The 20299-nt window shown below is 46.0% G+C and overlaps 1 protein-coding gene across 1 annotated transcript in view; it reads left to right on the top strand.

The window, feature by feature from the left end:
* vps35l (VPS35 endosomal protein sorting factor like) overlaps window positions 1–20299 on the top strand; it is a 131988-nt gene that overhangs the window by 84848 nt on the left and 26841 nt on the right.

Here is a 20299-nt window from a genome sequence, read left to right as displayed (position 1 = left end):
CTTCTGTGACCTAGTCAGTTCTGTATCCATCATTGGAGAAACATTTTATCAGCTTCCCTAGATGTAGATGAGATATTGCAGTTGACATCTCTCAATGAATCGTGGGCATGGTATTAGCTGGAAAGCACCTCAATTAATTGACAAGTGAAATTTATTTCCTGTGTTCCTTGTGCATTTTTAAATATTGAGTGTTTTGCATATACATAGAACATAGAACAGTACAGCACAGTATAGGCCCTTCAGCCCACGATGTTGTGCCGACCATTTATCCTAATCTAAGATCAACCTGACCTACACCCCTTCAATTTACTGCTGTCCATGTGCCTGTCTAAGAGTCGCTTAAATGTCCCTAATGACTCTGACTCCACCACCTCTGCTGGCAGTGCATTCCACACAGCAACCACTCTCTGTGTAAAGAACCTACCTCTGACATCTCCCCTATACCTTCCTCCAATCACCTTAAAATTGTGTCCCCTCGTGACAGCGATTTCCACCCTGGGGAAACGTCTCTGGCTATCCACTCTATCCATGCCTCTCATCAACTTGTAAACCTTTATCTAGTCACCTCTCTGCCTTCTTCGCTCCAGTGGGATAAGCCCTAGCTCCCTCAACATTTGCAAACGTAATTTTTCTTAAAGGAATGAGTGATGCAAAGCTACCTCCCAGTTTTATCTTGTTCAGGGTGATAGAACTTGTCCATTATTCAAAGCTGTTAATTTATTGTAATGTGCTTTAAGACATTCACATCATTGTGTATAAAATAAACTCATTCACAATTGCTGCGTTGGCAGTAAGACGGGGTTTGAGAGTTATGTGTGTAAGTTGTTATTAACACATTCTATTCGGGGAATTGAGAAGCCGCTCCACAGTATGTAAAGGCCGAGTCAACTCTTTCAAGTGAGCCTGTTTTTGGAATTGTTTTGTATTGGCTGTGTGATTTCAAGATAAAACGGGAATAGTGTTGGAAAACTGGTGTTCCACTTTTTTTATGGGATGTGGGGGTCGCTGGCCGGGCCAGCATTTGTTGCCCATCCCTAATTGTCCTTATACTGAGTGGCTTTCTAGGCCACGTAGCTGTGAGGGTCTGGAGTCACATGTAGGCCAGACCAGGTTAAGGGCGGCATTAGTGAACCTGCTGGGTTTTTTACGACAGTCATCTATGGTTTCATGGTCATCATTAGACTTTTTTATTGAGTTCAAATTTGACCATCTGCCATCGTGGGATTTGAACCGGGAACCCAGAGCATTATACTGGATCTCTGGATTACTAGTCCAGTGACAATACCACTATGCCACTACCTCCCCTGTATAATGGAGTACTGAGTTTTGTTCGAGTAGATACATTATTAGCTCACTCGGCTAAATCGCTGGCTTTTAAAGCAGGCCAGCAGCACGGTTCGATTCCCGTATCAGCCTCCCCGGACAGGCGCCGGAATGTGGCGACTAGGGGCTTTAAACAGTAACTTCATTGAAGCCTACTCGTGACAATAAGCGATTTTCATTTTCATTTCATTCATTATTTGTGCTTCTTGAGGATTCTGGTTCTGAGCAGTAGAAGTAGATGACAGCACTCCGTTCCTTTGCAAATGTCTTTTCCAGATATCATGTTGTGAATGTAATTCATGTCATCAGTCGGGAAGAATAGAATAATTGTAGTGATGTGCAGGTTGATTTCAGCTACAATCTATTCTTTGTGAAATTTACATATATATTCTCAGAAGAAGAAATAGCCATGGATCATTGAAAAGGTTTTCAGTTTCTGTATAAATACAATTCCCAAATATTCTGCAGAAACAGTGACATTAATCTACACCTTTTATCTCTATTTGTATGATTGTCATTGCTGAAGAATTATAATTTTTTGAAGCAAGCTGATCTCATTTTAAATACTAAATGTGTAACTTGAAATCTGTTTGCATTGGCCAATACTCTGGGTGGGATTGTCCGGTCCCCCAGTCGCGTGTTTCTCGTCGGTGCACCGTTCACCCCTGCTTCTCGATGGGATTTCCGATTGAAGCCACCCCACACCGCTTGGAAACTCACAGATGGGGGGGTGCTGCTGACGGGAACACAATCCCAACGGCCAGAGAATTCCGGTTTATGTGACCAGATGTGGAAACCCTTCAACGCTGTCAAAACTAAAGACATGAGTTAGGAGTGAGAAAAAGATATCCCTTCTAATATAAAAACACGAACCAAATAAACATGCTCCCGCTTTCATTCCAGTCCTACATCTCTCTGAAATGAATAGCTATTGAATTATTTACAGAAGCTTACGAATTAAATCTTAATTTAGAATTGCCTGATACTTCATTTGGCTTCAGGGTGTGTTTCTGTGCATCCTAAGTTTGTGCCATGAGGGACATATAAAGGGAGTTTGGTAACGTATTACTGTGCTATTATTAAACATAGGCACTTTGACTTGATGCCATTTGATAATCTTACTGTATATTTTAGTCTTGATACTAAATTACATTTGTTTTCGCTGCATTTAACAAGCCATATTTAAGATAGAAATAGCCTAGTTTGAGATTTCTCTTCATTTATTTTGTGAATAATATGATTACATTTCGGGACTCTGGTTTCTTCAGGACCCTGTGATTCATCTTCCAGCAATTTGTTCTTTATCAGGGAGCGATTGTGCATTCTGCTTTCTAATATCATTGAGAGTCTTTTATCAATCACCTTCGGGAATTTAAGAAGCAGAGTTCTGTAGTTCCGGTCACCTTTTCGATTCCTCTGTTCTTTAAATTTAACATGTCAGATTTTGCAAAAAACCATTTTTTTACCTCTTGTTTGCTAGTCTACAATATTCTCATTTCCTATTTATCTAACGTCCATCTTTACACAATTACCTTTTTAAAGCTTAAGTTTTTGTTTGTCAACCTTGCAGTATTAACATCTGGACGAGGAAATAAAATGGAATAATTTATAAAGGATAGCACCTGCTCCTGGATTCTTCAGGCTTTGCTTTGATTTATCTGAAAGCATTGGGCAGTTACAGCCACAGGCTGCACAGTGAAGAAGCTGCTACTCCCTCCACTGTTGCCATGCTAGTTTTGCTTTTCAGTTTGTTCATTTGAGAAGCTGTCAATATTCCAATTTGCTGGTGTTGCGATTTCCAGCCATATCATAATATTCAGATTATTTCAAGTTTTGGGACAGACGCAGCTTTGTACTAAGGAAACTATGGGCAGAATTTTTGCAATTTTCGACAGAGAGGTGCAGTGGGCAAGAGGAACCGTATAGAACCTGCTGCCCCAACGCCGTCTTCCCTGTTGGTTTGCTCGACTGAAGGAGCGGGTCCCACAATGCTGGTGATGCAGGCTCTGGTCAACACAATAAATAAAAAAATGGAGCCCTCCATTCCCCCCCCCCCCCCCCCAAACACTACTCACATGAACACTGTGCCCCTCCCCCACACACAGACACCCCCCCCCCCCTCACCCATTGCTCTATTGTCGATTTTTACACCTGTAACTGTGGTTACTGACATTCTTGCTGAGGGTCATGATGCTTCAGAATTTTGCTCACCTCAATTAAGTCTTCTCTTAATCTTTTCTGTTCTGATGAGAACAATCCGAGCAATGTAGTCTCTCCATAAGACATAGGAGCAGAATTAGGCCACTCAGCCCATTGAGAAAAATATCAGCCATGATCGAATGACGGAGCAGGCTGAATGGACTGAGTGGCCTAATTCTGCTCCACCATTCAATCACGGCTGATATTTTTCTCATCCCCATTCTCCTGCCTTCTCTCCATAACCCCTGATCCCCTTATTAATCAAGAACCTTATCTATCTCTGTCTTAAAGACACTCAGTGAATTGGCCTCCACAACCTTCTGCGGGAAAGAGTTCCACAGATTTACCACCCTCTGGCTGAAGAAATTCCTCCTCATCTCTGTTTTAAAGGATCGTCCCTTTACCACTGGTACTAGTCGAGCATGTTGTTGTGTGTTCGCAGTAACAGTGGATTTTGTGGTAGGAAAATGACTGTTACAACTGGCAGGACGGTCTGTGCATGGGTGATCTAAAAATGGCAGAAAAGTCCATTGCTCAAATGTATGCAACTGCTCTTTTAAACTTCACTCCAGTTGCCAGAACAGTACATTGCTCCATAAGACCACTTTCCATATGCATTTACAGATTGGGTTTTGTATTTAGTAGTTGGAATGGCAAACATAAATGTGATAAAGTTTGTTGAATTCTAGTATAAATTTTGGTGTTGTATGAAACTGATTTTGGTGATTATAAGTTTCCCTATTTGACTGATCAGAAGTTCAGAGATTGAATGACATTTTAACCTTCACAAAAGGTCAGTCATTTTTATATATTCTGCTCAGTTTGCAGTATACAGTGTAGATGTCAGCTACTTTTACAGCTTGTGGAAAGAGCTGATGCAGGAGGTTAACGCCGCTGGCTATTGCTCAATTCTTGTATTGCACCATCGGTGCCCTAAATGCATTTCATAAAGTAGGGATTAGCACTGTTCACTCAATAGATTGTTTTGTGATATTTAACACCACAGGTTCTGAAGTCCATGCTCAGGTGGTTGGTTACAAAGCAGTTTTACTCTCTGCACACTAATTGCTCATATACATTTTTCCAAGTGCAAATTATTGTGACGATTTGCAAAAAGTAGATTTTAAATTCTTGCAGTAAGTAATGATTTCTTTGCAGACTTATTGATAGTATGTATTCCTTAGTGAAAGTAGAGATACCTGAAAATTGAATACTTTAGTGGAGAGCAGCCGAAACAGCTCAGGTTTTATAAACCCAATTTGCTTTGGGTTTTCGTAATATCTAGGTTAAGATATTAGGTGGGAAAACTTGGAAAACCAGCAAGGAGATTTATATGACGGAATATATTAGAACAATTGTGCTTTAGTATAAGTGTAGCTTGGTTTAATAAAAGATGTTTGATCTGATTCAAAATGTTTGTCATGCTTGCAGTCGAGGCACAAAGAGGGACAATCTTCTGCTCGTCCTTGTGTTTTTCTCTTTTCTCTCTTTCCTGATAAATTAATTTGAATCATGTGGAGAACACTAGGCAAGGTATCACTTTGAATCATGCAGCGAAGGAGATCCATTCTTCCTCTGCCAACTCTTTGCAGGGCTATAGGACTAATTGGATAGCTTTTTATTTTCAAATACATATATATTTCCTTTGTAAAGTCCCCATTGAAACACCTTCCACCACCCTGCAGGCACTACATTCCAGATCATCATAACTGGCAGCGAGTGTAAAGGTAATAGCTTTCCCTGCTTCACCCGTGGCTCTATTGCTGATTAACTTACATCTGTGACTCTGGTTATAGACCCTGCTACCAGTGGAAACAATTTCTCCAAACCTACTTTATCTAAACACTTCTTAACTTTCAACACCTCAATTAAATCTCCTCCCAACCTTCCCTGCTCTAATGAGAGAAATCCTAGCATTTAGTCTCTACATTTAACCCTCACCCTGTTCCCATTCCAGTAAATTTCCCCATTACACTCTCCAAGGCCTCGACATCCTTTGTAAAGTGAAAAGGACTTTTTCAGTGTAAAAGATTTAAAATAAATTAAATTCACAGAGGAGTGTAGGTCTCCTCTGACTTGTACCTCCTGAGGGCTTTGATATCTTCTTCATTCCATATTAAGATGACCTTTTCATCCTTCACAAGATAGTTATAGATGAGGAAGGTCTGTTCACATCCTGAAATCATTCCCCTCTATGTAATTGCTTCTTAAATAATTTGATAGATTATTATGAACAACTGTTTCTTTTGTTGAAACCACTGTCCAAATGAACATATTTATCTTAATCAGAATTGGAAGTGGATTGATGCCATAGACTTGTATTTTAAGTACATTAAGCAGACTGCATTGTGCTGCTGTTGGTGTGATTTCCCTTTGCAAGTTGTTTAAATCGGCCCAGGAGTCTCCTCTGGTTACACGTGGCTGCTAAAATATTGTGGCCTAAACCGTAAACCAGGTAAAGTATATTAATCAATTAGGATTCATATCCATGTCCATTCCAGATTGCAAAACTGGCCAAAGATTTATCAGAAACCCATGCAGACACTGGGAGAATGTGCAGAATCCGCACAGACAGTGACCCAAGGTGGGAATCGAACCCAGGTCCCTGTGAAGCAACTGTGCTAATCACTCGGCAACTGTGCAGCCCATTCTTTCATTCCAGTTTAAAGTTTTTATTGCTGATAGATGACTAACTTCAACAGTTGCCGCTGACATTGGCTATCCCTCAATTTGAGAATGACCCCTATTCAGGGTCGTGGGTTTCTACCATTGGTCCGAGTGGGACTGAACAGGCCGATTATTGACCCACAGATTTTGGGGCACATGGGGCAGCATGTCCCATGAGGTAGTGGGATCCAGAGTGCAAGATCTGCTTCTTTTTCTTTCCATTTCTGTTGCTGCTCTTCTCATTATTAAAACATTTGGACTCGAAGCCTGATGCAGCTTGATGAGCAAGCAGCCATTTTGGATGTTTGGTAGCGAGCTTCTCCCAGTCATTAATGTCAATGTTGCCACACTCCAGGGAGAGTTTTCTTTGTCCTTCACAAAACGCTGGCCATTTGAAAGATAGGACCTGACAGGGAGATGGATTTTGGTCGACTGGATAAAGTGTCTTGCCCATCAAAGTTGATTTTGCAGGAGTTTGCCTGAATCGATGTGGAACGAGCTTCAAGGAGGACACTAACTCTTCTTCAACAGTCCTCCAATTGAATCTGGAGGATGGGGTGGATGCATTGCTGGTAGAACGTCTCTAGCGCTCTTATGACTGGGATTTTCCAGTACCCACACGGTGTGGTTTTCTCAAGGTGTGGTTTTCACACAGCGCAGTGCCCCGCGGTGGGTTTTCACACAGCGCAGTACCCCGCGGTGGGTTTTCTCACAGCACAGTACCCCGCGGTGGGTTTTCACACAGCGCAGTACCTGCGGTGGGTTTTCTCACAGCGCAGTACCCCGCGGTGGGTTTTCACACAGCGCAGTACCCCGCGGTGGGTTTTCACACAGCGCAGTGCCCCGCGGTGGGTTTTCACACGGCGCAGTACCCCGCGGTGGGTTTTCTCACAGCGCAGTACCCCGCGGTGGGTTTTCACACGGCGCAGTACCCCGCGGTGGGTTTTCTCACAGCGCAGTACCCCGCGGTGGGTTTTCTCACAGCGCAGTACCCTGCGGTGGGTTTTCTCACAGCGCAGTACCCTGCGGTGGGTTTTCTCACAGCGCAGTACCCCGCGGTGGGTTTTCACACAGCGCAGTACCCCGCGGTGGGTTTTCACACAGCGCAGTACCCCGCGGTGGGTTTTCACACGGCGCAGTACCCCGCGGTGGGTTTTCACACAGCGCAGTACCCCGCGGTGGGTTTTCACACAGCGCAGTACCCCGCGGTGGGTTTTCACACAGCGCAGTACCCCGCGGTGGGTTTTCTCACAGCGCAGTACCCCGCGGTGGGTTTTCACACAGCGCAGTACCTGCGGTGGGTTTTCTCACAGCGCAGTACCCCGCGGTGGGTTTTCTCACAGCGCAGTACCCCGTGGTGGGTTTTCGCACTGGGTAGTTGGTGAGCTATTGGCCGCCAGTCGGTTCTTCCAATCAATAGCATCCCTACATTGCAGAAGCAAGCCATTCGGCGCGTCGAGTCTGCACTGGCCCCTGAAAGAGCATCCACCTAGGCCCGCTCCCTAGCCCCGTAAACCTGTACATTGATCATGGCCAATCCACCTATCTTTGGACTGTGGGAGGTAACCGGAGCACCCAGAGGAAACCACGCAGACATTGGGACAACGTGAAACTCCCACCAAGGTAAATGATGATTTGTATGGCTCGTTCGCCCCGCAGCCAGGGAGCCCCCCCACGGGACGCCAGGGAGCCCCCCCACGGGACGCCAGGGAGCCCCCCCACGGGACGCCAGGGAGCCCCCCCACGGGACGCCAGGGAGCCCCCCCACGGGACGCCAGGGAGCCCCCCACGGGACGCCAACTTCCAACATTCTGTTCATTCTAGTTTTTCCTACAAGTGGAAACATCCTCTCCACGTCCACTCTATCCAGGCCTCGCAGTATCCTGCAAATTTCAATACGATCCCCCGTCATCCTTCTAAACTCCAACGAGTACAGACCCAGAGTCCTCAACCGTTCCTCATACGACAAGCTCTTCATTCCAGGGATCATTCTTGTGAACCTCTTCTGGATTCTTTCCAAGGCCAGCACATCCTTCCTTAGATACGGGGCCCCAAACTGCTCACAATACTCCAAATGGGGTCTGACCAGAGCCTTATACAGCCTCAGAAGTACATCCCTGGTCTTGTATTCTAGCCCTCTCGACATGAATGCTAACATTGCATTTGCCTTCCTAACTGCCGACTGAACCTCCATGTTAACCGTAAAAGAATAGCGAACAAGGACTCCCAAGTCCCTTTGTGCTTCTGATTTCCGAAGCATCTCCCCATTTAGAAAATAGTCTGTGCCTCCATTCCTCCTGCCAAAGTGCATAACCTCACACTTTTCCACATTGTATTTCATTTGCCACTTCATTGCCCGCTCTCCTTGCCTGTCCAAGTCCTTCTGCAGTCCGCCTGCTTCCTCAATACTACCTGTCCCTCTATAGATATTTGTATCATCTGAAAACTTAGCAACAGTGTCTTCAGTACCTTCCTCCAGATCATTAATGCATATTGTGAAAAGTCGTGGTCCCAGCACCGACCCCCAAGGTACACCACTAGTCATCGTTTGCTGTGACTGGTGAACGAGGACCCCCAGATCCCTTTGCAATGGAGGGGGTCGTCATCAGCCTTTCTGTTTTGGTTGAAGGTGCATCTTCCCTGTTTGTTTCCTCCAGCTGCCTCTCGCCATGAAGATGAGCTCACTTAAGGTGATGATGTCAATTTGGAGTCTTAACAGCTCGTGTGACAGGATTCCAGTTGTACTTTTCACCTGGTCACCTATTACTCTTGGGTGTTCTGACTTTCCAAGTTTCAAAAAGCTTGGCTTCAACAGTTTTACTGTTTGATTTCATACAGTCTTATCTATCAAAATCAGAAGATGTAAAGTTAAGCAGAATTATCTTGCTGTGAAGCACTTGTGTTGACTACTGGAGAGGTTTATGGGACGAATGTTTGTCGGTAATCGCAGTGTTCCTCTTCCAGTATTTGGTTGTTGTCACCATCTGGTATATCCAATCTGTGTAGGTGCTGTTGTATCTACAATATTACTGACTCCTGATTTCTGTGTTCGAATTCCAGAGTCTTGATCTTCTGTAGTTTGTTAGGATAGATGAATTTTGTAACAGAGCAACCTGTCCATATTGCAAAGCTCATGAATACTCGGTATTCCCATTTCCCCCTCATCTGGGTTCCTAAATGGTCATCTCTTACCCTGAGACTGTGAGCCAATGTTCTAGATTTCCCCAAACAGAGGAACCGCCTCATCTATCTAACCCTGTCGAGCCCTTTCAAAATCCTGTATGCTCCAATGGGGGTCACCTCTTATTCTTCTTAATACCAGAGAATATAGACCCAACTTACTCGGCCTTTTATAGGAACATGCAGAGCAGAAGGAGATCATTCAGCCCATCGAGTCTGCTCCGATCCACTTAGCCCTCACTTCCCTATCCCCTAACCCAATGACCTCTCGTAACCTTTTTGGACACTTAAGGGCAATTTACCCTGGCCAGTCCACCTAACCTGCACATCTTTGAACTGTGGGAGGAAACTGGAGCACCCGGAGGAAACCCACGCAGACATGAGGAGAACGTGCAGACTCCGCACAGGCACAGACCCAAGCCAGGAATCGAACCTGGAACCCTGGTGCTGTCAAGCAACAGTGCTAACCACTGTGCTACCGTGCTGCTTAGTGTTCCAGAATCCCAGCCTAATGCTCAGGGGACACTGGTTCAAGGTGGAATTTAAATTGTGATATGCACAGTAGTGAGGATGGCCTGGATGCCCCGCAGAGACCAAGCCCCTCACCCCTCCAGCCCAGTATCAACCTCCGACTTATGGTGCCCAGCAAACCCCCCACCCAGGCTCACCCCCACTCTGAGGGGTGACCCCCAGCACTGGGGCAGCAGCTCCACTGTCCCTGGGCTCCGTGCCAGAGATTGGAAATGGCTGCTCAGCTCTCTTCAGCAGCCATTGTACAGCCTGCCGGTTTTGGATAGGCGTGCTCCATGCCACCCGCACGACTTCTCGCTGGGGAGCCGGATTTGTTCCCGGGGCACCGTTAGATTGGGCTTCCATCTCGCTAATGAGATGCAGATTGCTCTTAATTGGTCTTAGTTGTTGTCTTGTCACATCTGGGCAGGATGGGGAACCCATCAACAATTGGTTAGATTGTGAACCAATCCACGCCCAGCGTGAATCCCAATTTTGGCCTCTTCCGTGATTTAACTGACGTGTCCAGATCCGTGCCCACAGCAACGCGGCCGTTACATTGCGCCCTGTAGTTTCCTGTTGCTTTCTCTATGGCAATGTCTCAGCCATTCTGAGTCGACTTGCTAACCAATATTCAGATCCAATCTACTGACTCCCCTTTACCTTTCCGTTAAATCCACAAAACCCTCTAATGATTTTGTCAAACAACAATCCCCTTTCTTAAAACCATGTTAGCTTTGTCTGACCATGCTATCATTTTTCAAGTGCAACATTAAGACTTTAATGATTTGAGCATTTGCCTGACTAATGATGCCAGACTAATTGGCTGGTAGTTCCCCATTTCCTCTCTCCTTTCTCGAACAATGATGTTGTGTTTTGCTTTCTTTGTTGCCTTCGTGCCGTGGGAAATGGGCAATGGAAATCGGGAAAAACATCAAAGTGTTTGAGACAAATCTGTGAGAATCTATGCAGCCAAATGGTGAATTAAATAGTGTTGTTCTTGCTCTTTGAATCTCAACCAGAAATTTGTTATAAAAGATGTAAACTCGGCTTACACTGTTCTTTTTTGGATGTGCACCTGGAATTGCTTGTTGCTGTTATATTTTTAGTGAGGCTGAACCTTTCACTCCAGAAAACTTACGCTGATTATAGTGTAATTAAACACTTGACAACCTGGAAGATGTTAGACTGTAAAGCTGTGAATTCTAAACAATTTAATATATGTTTAAGGTATCAAGTACATTTGTATGAATCGTGTTAATTTGTCTTTTACAAAAAGTGACCTCGTCTCAATTTTTGACTAGGTTTTCTGTGCATTCTTGAAATAGAACACCCTGTCCATATTGTATAGTTTGTGAATACTCTTGTTCGTTGCTAGGCATTTAATCATTGCACATAATGAGCAGTTGCAGTTAGATTTTATTTTGCCTAATATTGAAATCAGGCGTAATGACTCACTTTGCTCTTGTGCCTTTGAGCTTGCACTTGCTAGATACCTTCTGTTTAATCAAACTGCTTCCCTCACACACCCAAGGAGTCCATTCCAGGTCTAACCTCCAGCTATGTTTATATTTTCAAAATCCTCATATTGCCTTTGATCTTTGCTAGTGGCCCTGTGTCCTCTGTTTCTGCCACAAGGAATAGTTTCTCTCGACCTACTCTGTTCTACCCCCTCATGATTTTGAATACCTTTATCAAATTTCTCAACCTTCTCTAATCGTTCCACTATATGCCTATAGAAGAGTTACAGATGCCCTTTTACGTTAGAACATACATAGAACATATAGTGCAGAAGGAGGCCATTTGGCCCATCGAGTCTGCACCGACCCAGTTAAGCCCTCACTTCCACCCTATCCCCCTAACCCTAACCTTTTTGGACACTAAGGGCAATTTAGCATGGCCAATCTACCTTAGCTGTACGTCTTTGGACTGTGGGAGGAAACCGGAGCACCCGGAGGAAATCCACAAAGACACTGGGAGAACGTGCAGACTCCACACAGACAGTGACCCAGCCGGGAATCAAACCTGGGATTCTGGAGCTGTGAAGTCACAGTGCTATCCACTATGCTACCGTGCTGCCAGTCTCTTCTCGCACACTTTGTTTCTCTTATCACATCACATTTTTCACTTGCCCTCTGTATTCTACATTCAGCCTGTTTAGTGGGAATTGGATCAAGAATGGGAGTTGAGTGTTTTGACAGGATGAGCATGGAGAGGGAAAGAGATGGCAATCTTGCAGCCAATCTTTAAAATTCATCATCAGCATAGCAGTACTGGGGCGTCTGTCTTTGTCAGATCTGGATGGCTACCATCTGGTGGTATCATGTTGCTCCTTACCTCGGGGCTTAAACAAATAGGTGGGATGATAGAAATCGCAATCGACGGTGTAAGTAACTTCAGAACCATATTTTCGGAGATGTACGGAAGAGAGCAGAATAATGGATGAGAGACGAGAATAATGAATGAGAGACGAGTGAGAAAAATTCTAATTGAGCTGATGCCACGTTAAGAAAAACGTCCTCTAGTTTGTCTTCCACTTTTCCAAAATGCAGTAGCTCAAAGGATCAGTATGAAAGATCAGAGGCTGCTTTTGAAAAGTGACAATTCCATAATATAATCGATTGTCTTTTCTTCAAGGTGTGTTTTCCCAATAAAGTTACAGATAAATGTTTTAGTTAAATGCAGGATTATTGGATTTTGCAGCATGGGGAGTTTGTAAGTGGTCCGACATTGAAGTTAAATCGTGAAAGCAATTGGAACAAAATGGCTGCTTTTTATATTTTGAAAACGAAATTTGATTGCAGTCTGTTGTTGAAAATGAAATGAAATGAAAATTGCGTATTGTCACAAGTAGACTTCTTAGGGGCAGCACGGTAGCATGGTGGTTAGCATAAATGCTTCACAGCTCCAGGGTCCCAGGTTCGATTCCCGGCTGGGTCACTGTCTGTGCGGAGTCTGCACGTCCTCCCCGTGTGTGTGTGGGTTTCCTCCGGGTGCTCCGGTTTCCTCCCACAGTCCAAAGATGTGCGGGTTAGGTGGATTGGCCATGCTAAATTGCCCGTAGTGTCCTAAAAAAAAAGTAGGGTTAAGGGGGGGGGGGGGGGGGTTATTGGGTTACGGGTATAGGGTGGATACGTGGGTTTGAGTAGGGTGATCATGGCTCGGCACAACATCGAGGGCCGAAGGGCCTGTTCTGTGCTGTACTGTTCTATGTTCTATGTTCTAAATGAAGTTACTGTGAAAAGCCCTAGTCGCCACATTCCGGTGCCTGTTCGGGGAGGCTGGTACGGGAATTGAACCGTGCTGCTGGCCTACCTTGGTCTGATTTAAAAGCCAGCTCTTTAGCCCTGTGCTAAACCAGCCCCTATTTACTGCTGTCTTGTAATTCATAACTGAAATGAATCTTTTTAAGAGGTGCTGGAGATGGCCAAGGTTGGCCCTTTACCTTGTATCATTTTCTTTGCCTTTCTATTAGTTTGGCCGAGATTAGGAAGGAATCATATGGGAGATTAACAAGCTCAACCTGCTAACATGCAGTACACATCAACTGCAAACCCTCATACATTGTCAACTCTCCAGCATCTATGTACAGTTTTTAAAGACAAACAGAGAAATTCTCCGTTCCTAAGAGTTCGTGTTGATGCCGCGCAGGATTCGTGGATTTCCACAACGCCAAAATTGGCGCCACACCTGGACAGATTCAGCATCATTGAGGGGCTAGCACCGGTGCCAAGTGGAACACAATCGATTCCAATGAAAAATGGTGTGGGATTTGCCGGGTCCGTGATTGACACTCGGGAGGCTGACAAGCTGTAGCCGCACATACACATTACACTCCCCACACACACCATCCCAGCCACACACACACAGTACACTCCCCACACACACTCATCCCAGCCACACACACATTACACTCCCCACACACACTCATCCCAGCCGCACACACACATTACACTCCCCACACACACTCATCCCAGCCGCACAGACACATTACACTCCCTACACATACTCATCCCAGCAGCACACACACATTACACTCCCCACACACACTCATCCCAGCCCACACACACATTACACTCCCCACACACACTCATCCCAGCCCCACACACACATTACACTCCCCACACACACTCATCCCAGCCGCACACACACATTACACTCCCCACACACACCATCCCAGCCACACACACACATTACCCTCCCCACACACACTCATCCCAGCCGCACACACATTACACTCCCCCACACACACCATCCCAGCCGCACACACATACACTCCCCACACACACTCATCCCAGCCGCACACACACATTACACTCCCCACACACACCATCCCAGCCACACACACACATTACACTCCCCAGACACACTCATCCCAGCCGCACACACACATTACCTCCCCACACACACTCATCCCAGCCACACACACACATTACACTCCCCACACACACTCATCCCAGCCACACACACACATTACACTCCCCACACACACTCATCCCGCCACACACACACATTACACTCCCCACACACACTCATCCCGCCCGCACACACACATTACACTCCCCACACACACTCATCCCAGCCCCACACACACATTACAGTCCCCACACACACTCATCCCAGCCACACACACACATTACACTCCCCACACACACTATCCCAGCCCCACACACACATTACACTCCCTCACACACACTCATCCCAGCCTCACACACACATTACACTCCCCACACACACTCATCCCAGCCCCACACACATTACACTCCCCACACACACTCATCCCAGCCGCACACACACATTACACTCCCCACACACACTCATCCCAGCCGCACACACACATTACACTCCCCACACACACTCATCCCAGCCCCACACACACATTACACTCCCCACACACACTCATCCCAGCCCCACACACACTCATCCCAGCCGCACACACACATTACACTCCCCACACACACTCATCCCAGCCGCGCACACACATTACACTCCCCACACACACTCCTTCCCATGCCGCACACACACATTACACTCCCCACACACACTCATCCCAGCCGCACACACACATTACACTCCCCCCACTCACTCATCCCAGCCCCACACACACATTACACTCCCCACACACACTCATCCCAGCCAACAAGATAGCACTTGTATTGTAGCACACTCCTACAGCTGATTGGTCGGCTGGGACCAGTGGCCACCTATGGGGGTGGCCTGGGGGGGGACACACCCATACAACCTTTGGCCCTAAGTTTACAGTGGGCAGTCAGCAGCGTGCACAGCTGGCAAGCTGTGGTAGTGGTGGTCTGTGCCCGACCACCAGTACTTAGCACTGTTGCTTCACAGCGCCAGGGACCTGGGTTCGATTTCCCAGTTTGGGTGACTGTGCGGAGTCTGCACGTTCTTCTCCTGTCTGCGTGGGTTTCCTCCGGGTGCTCCAGTTTCCTCCCACAGTCCAAAGATGTGCAGGTTAGATGGATTGGCCATGCTAGATTGCCCTTGCTATTCAAAATGGTTAGGTGGTGTTTAGGAGGATAGAGTGGAGGCGTGGGCTGAAGTATGGTGCTCTTTGGAATATTGTGCACAATTCTGGTCGCCACACTACCAGAAGGATGTGGAGGCTTTGGAGAGGGTACCGAGGAGGTTTACCAGGATGCTGCCTGGTCTGGAGAGTGTTAGCTATGTGGAGAGGCTGAATAGACTCTGACTGTTTTCATTAGAAAGACTGAGGTTCAGGGCTAACCTGATGAGAGGCCTACAAGATTATGAGGGGCATGGATAGAGTGGATGGGCAGGCACTCTTTCCCAGGCTGGAGGAATCAGTCACCAGGGGGCATGGGTTTAAGGTCCGTGAGGCAAAGTTTAGAGGTGAAGTGTGTGGCAGCTTTTTTACGCAGAGGGTGGTGAGTGCCTGGAACGCGTTGCCAAGGGAGATTGTCGAAGCAGATACATTAACGGCGTTCAAAAGGCATCTTGACAAACACATGGATAGGATGGGTACAGAGGGATACGGCACAAGGAAATGCTGAGGGTTTTGGCCAAGGTTGGTATCATGACCAATACAGGGAAACTATGGTGATGTTGGACACTTTCTGTACCCCCTCTCTCTCCCTCAGCAGTCACGGCGCCGATTTCACCCTTGGATTGATCTGTTCTCTGTAAGAACACTATTCACGACGCCCTATGCTGCTCTTGCTCATGTATTTGCTTTGTTTGGCCCCTTGTTCCGCACTGTAACCAATCACTATTCGTTGATGTACCATTTGTCAATGTACTCTGTTGATTATTCTCTTTGTCTACTATGTACGTACTGTGTACGTTCCCTCGGCTGCAAAAAAATACTTTTCACTGTACTTCGGTACCTGTGACAATAAATCAAATCAACAATTTTTAAATGCCCCAGTGAACCTCACTGCCTGAATTCCCCCCATTGCAGGCAGAGAATTGCGGAGACCCCGGACAATACCGGGTCAGGCCCACTAATGATACGCCATGGGTCTTTACTGTACATGCCAAGTGGAACACTGTCGCTGCTCTCCAGGCGACGGAGAATTGTGATTTGGCGTGAAATTGGCACCCGCCACGATTTCAGCGTCGAGACTGATTCTCTGCCCAATCGCGTTTCCCGATTCCAGCGTCAGCGAACGGAGAATCCCACCCAATATATTTAAATTTATTAGCAAATCTTTCATGGGATTGCTTGTTTTAATACTTGGAAGATTTCCCCCTCTGGGTAACATGTTTCCCACGCCTGGTTTGACTTCCACCTCAATGTTGCCAGGCTCTGACTAGTTAACAAACTATTTTTCTTATCTATCCTCCCACACTGCACCCCTCCCCCAGTCTCACACCCTCGCCACCTGCTTCCCCCTTTCCATTTTCTTTATCACTGAGAGTAAATCAGAGTCTACATGAAGGTGAACAATTTAAGATGATATCTACTGCTTCCATTTTGTCAGACTGCAGGTTCTGCTCCTGGGGACCCATCTTGTGTTTCTTTATTTGTCACATTACCATTTGCATTTACCTTGTGCCTTCGTCCATTGTCCTTTTTTATCATTTAATCACTCCCATTCTTTCAGAAACGCCTTTTCCTTCCCTCTTCCTGTCTTGGTGCTTAATCTCTAACTTCTCTAACTTCCAATTCTGATTAAATGCATGAACCTGTTCCTCTGACCATAAATGTTGCCTGATGGGAGGATTTTTAGTTTTATTGCAGCTTATTGCGGCCTGACACCAACAGAGAGATGTTGCCTGCTGAAATCCATTCTGTACTATTTCTGTTGTTAAATTATCTCTATTTCTCTATCAGGAAAGTACATCTTTGAGTAAATTAAACTTATTTTTAAGCATTTTCAATATATTCCAAAATCATCAGATTGTTAAATCTTTCACTGACTAAGCCATTAAAATACAAAGGGAAGCTGTAAATTGTATAAATGTTAAAGCTCCTGGGATGAGTGCGTGCCAGCTAGAATCTTTTTGTTGTTGCTGCAGTGCGCTCCTCACTAACGTCACTTATCAATTGGTTCCTGAGATCTTTTAACAAAAGGGTACTGTGTTGTTGCTATGGTGATTTTACATTAAAGGTTCATCATGTCAAAAGATCGACAGCTGTAAAAAAAAAAAAAAATAACCCAAACCGGCACGCAGATAGGATCTGGAACTGAGGACGTGGATGGACATTAATATTTCCAACACTGGCTTACCTTTTTCAAAAATATTTTTATTCTCCTTTTTCACATTTTCTCCCGAATTTACACCCACCAACAACAAACAATAATTAACAACAAATATGTCAAACCCCATAACAATGATCCCATCCTCCCACCTACCCCCAAACATCAGCCCGCATGTTAACATAAACAAATGACCAAAAGGAATCCGGGATTACCCATAGTCATCTTTAATATACACAGCACCCCCCCCCCCCCCAAACTAATGTTCGATGTTATCCAGTTCTTGAAAGTGCATAATAAATAGTGCCCATGACTTGTAGAACCCCTCCGAGCTTCCCCTCAGTTCGAATGTAACCTTCTCAAGGGTCAAGTATTTCAACAGGTCCCCCCGCCCCTCGCCACGCCAGGGCACAGGGTGGAGAGGCCGCTCTCCATCCCAGCAGGATCCGCCTTCGGGCGAAGGCTATGATATCTGCCTCCGCACCCGTTTCCAACCCTGGCTGGTCCGACACCCCGAATATGACCTCCCGGGGGCCCGGGTCCAGCTTCACATGCACCACCTTGGAAATTACCCTAAACACCTCCTTCCAGTACTCCCCAAGCTTTGGACAGGACCAAAACATATGAACGTGATTAGCGCCCCCCCCCCCCCCCCCCCCCCCCCCCCCCCGCAATGCTCTCACATCTTCTACTCCTTCAAAGAATCGGCTCATCCTTGCCCTCGTGAGGTGTGCTCTATATACCACCTTCAGCTGTATCAGCCCCAACCTCGCACATGAGGTAGAGGCATTCACTCTCCGGAGCACCTCACACCAGACCCCCTCCTCTATAACCTCTCCCAGCTCTTCCTCCCACTTCGCTTTGATCCCCTCCAGTGGTGCCTTATCCTTTTCAAAAATAGCTCGTATACCGCTTACACTGTCCCCTTCTCCAGTCCACTTCCCGCCAGCACCTCCTCCAACAACGTGGAAGACGGTTCCTCGGGGGAGCTCTGTATCTCCTTCCTGGCAAAGTCCCAAACCTGCATATACCGAAACAGTTCTCCCTGCTCCAGCCCATACTTCGCTTCCAGCTCCCTCAATCCTGAACACTGGCTTACTTTGATTGGTTTTCAACTTTTTGTCTCAACAGTGCAATAAGATTTTATATATCGTTAATAGAAAATATTTGTGTGCATATCTGCTTTTGACTCTGCTGCAGAATTGGATTGGCTTATGTTTGATGAACCGTCCATTGTTTGCTACTTTGGACCAACAACTTTGAAGTGGAACAAAACTACACAATAGTATTTTCATTTTTTTTTGCTTTGCCATCCTCCGTTTAACCGAGAGGGGATTTTTTGCTGGCACAGCATTTGTTTAGACAAACTGAAATTAATATATTAGAATTGAGTAACTTACATTTGAAATTGTCTGACATTTCTTTCGATATTTACCCTCTGTGTGCAGCCCAGTTTGTCTTCCTTTCCCAAAATGAAGAAATTGTCTCCAGTCCATAGCCTATCAAAATTAAGATAATAATCAGAAAGATTCTGCTTTTTATATGAATTGTTTGACTTTAGTCTCTCCATGCAGAGTTTCCCCAGTTCCATTCTGATCTGTTCGAGAGTAGAGGTTAATCTAAGAACCCCACTCCCAGTCCTGGTAAACCTCACCCCTCCACATAGCTGCTGACTTGGAACAACCCACAAAATGATAGAAAAGGTTTGCAATGCCTCCACTGGTTTAGCTCACAAGGCTAAATCGCTGGCTTTTAAAGCAGACCAAGCAGGCCAGCAGCACGGTTCGATTCCTGTACCAGCCTCCCCGGACAGGCGCCGGAATGTGGCGACTAGGGGCTTTTCACAGTAACTTCATTGAAGCCTACTCGTGACAATAAGCGATTTTCATTTCATTTTCATTTTTCACTGCCACTTCCATGCTGATATTCAGCCCACCCATGGTACGGCTTCCATCAAGAAAGCCGATCTGGAAAAGTCCTCCAGACAAGGCTTCATGCAAATTCCACCGGGATGAATGAATGGGAAAGATTGGACATAACAAACCAGTCTCACCGACAACCCAACAGCTGCCTGGCTACAACCTTCCAAGGAAAGAGTGGTCTACCCGTAACACGTTCAGGAATGGCCACGGCCCCTGCTTGGCCAACCTTCATAGATGGGACATTAGTGTCAGCCCCCTATGTGTCAGTGGAAGAGAGAAAACTATGCACCATTTCATTGCCCAATCCACAGGCTCCGTGGAGGTCGATCTGCAGTCAACACAGCATCACTGGAAGAAACTGCCTGGTTTAGGGACTTTGCATTCGCAAAATAAATAATCAGAGGAAAAATTGTCCCTCTGATGGAAGTGGTGAGAATGGCAGAGAGGGCACAGACCTTTCAGCCTGAGAAGCATTGCTGCCCCTTTGTATCTCATTGAGGAAAGTTTTCTTTACTTCCTGGCAGAGGGGCACACATCTGAGGACTGACTCCACTTGCTAGAGTCTTGACGGGGCCGATATCAGTCATCAAATCAACAGCATTAAAATTGCAGATTAATGGGAATGGGATGGATAGCGAGCTCCATGTTAGCTGCCCATCCACATTCTTTTCCTGCTAATTCATAGAATCATAGAATTTACAGTGCAGAAGGAGGCCATTCGGCTCATCGAGTCTGCTCCGGCTCTTTGAAAGAGCACCCTACCCAAGGTTCACACCTCCACTCTATCCCCATAACCCAGTAACCCCACCCAACACT

Source organism: Scyliorhinus canicula, chromosome 15, assembly GCF_902713615.1.
Source record: "Scyliorhinus canicula chromosome 15, sScyCan1.1, whole genome shotgun sequence".
NCBI classification, from domain to species: domain Eukaryota; kingdom Metazoa; phylum Chordata; class Chondrichthyes; order Carcharhiniformes; family Scyliorhinidae; genus Scyliorhinus; species Scyliorhinus canicula.
Note: the sequence above shows the minus strand (reverse complement) of the source record. Positions and strands in the feature narration are given on the sequence as shown.